Source organism: Sinocyclocheilus rhinocerous, unplaced genomic scaffold (assembly GCF_001515625.1).
Source record: "Sinocyclocheilus rhinocerous isolate Xijiao unplaced genomic scaffold, SAMN03320098_v1.1 scaffold269, whole genome shotgun sequence".
In the NCBI taxonomy this organism is placed as follows: Eukaryota; Metazoa; Chordata; class Actinopteri; order Cypriniformes; family Cyprinidae; genus Sinocyclocheilus; species Sinocyclocheilus rhinocerous.
In genome coordinates this window covers 1-949 of record NW_015652298.1, presented here as the reverse complement: position 1 = coordinate 949, position 949 = coordinate 1, and the positions used below count along the sequence as shown (strand labels likewise).

Sequence of the window (949 nt, the reverse complement as noted above, 5' to 3'; positions counted from 1 at the left end):
GTGGCTGAAATAGTTCGGTTGCGAGAGTGTTAGACTGAAGATTTAAAGGTCCCTGGTTAGAACCCAGATTTCCATGGTGTTGTGGTTAGCATTCTGGACTTTGAATCCAGTGATCCGAGTTCAAATCCCTATTTTGCCACCAATTTGCGCAGGACCTGGTCTGAAAATATTTTTTGCAGCAGTGAGCCCCAAAAGCTCACATAAGGAGCGTTAACGCGCTGTCTGTCTCTTTATGGAGAGTAAAGGGTAGGTCCCAGCTTGGAGAATGCGGGCATCGACCAACTACCTCTCGCATGCTAAGCGTGCGCTCTACCATTTGAACTAATTCCACTGACCCTATTGGAGTGACGTCCATCGCTCCAAATGACGCCTTCGAAGAGCGACTGCTATTATTACGGGTTTGACGAAAAGAGGTCATCTCTCCTCTGTACTGGCACCTTTGCACTGGCTGTCATTTAGTTGTAGAATTAACAAAGAGATTGTGCTTTTGTTTTTAAGACCCACTTGGTCTTGTTACCCCAGTATGTATTTGTGTGGATTCCTGTACTACGTAGACAACCTTTGGATCACTCAGGTCGTGCAGCCAACTTCTCCCCTCGGTTTCCAACACTGCCTTAAAGTCTACGGGACATCTGACCGTTTCAACTGTCCTCCCTAAGATCCCTCTACATGTTTGGTCCAGCCACATTTTTAAATCCATTCAGAGGCCAACGTTCATTCGTTTACCTTTGAAACTTCTTTTGTTGTTACTCTAGTGTTCTTTTTTTCTTGGCTAGAGGTTTGTACAGGCAGGCTCGTTGGTCTAGGGGTATGATTCTTGCTTTGGGTGTGAGAGGTCCTGGGTTCAAATCCCAGACGAGTCCTTTGTGAGGCTTGGTCCTGAAGCTGTATTGTCTCTTTCGGTTCAGAAGCAATTATCAAGTTTTTGGTCAATCGTGCAGAAATACAA

At 45.5% G+C, this 949-nt stretch overlaps 1 non-coding gene across 1 annotated transcript; it reads left to right on the top strand.

The window, feature by feature from the left end:
- The first annotated feature begins 791 nt into the window (after positions 1-791).
- Positions 792-863, top strand: trnap-ugg (transfer RNA proline (anticodon UGG)). Its single transcript has one exon. It is a non-coding gene; the product is annotated as a tRNA-Pro (tRNA).
- Positions 864-949: the final 86 nt, after the last annotated feature.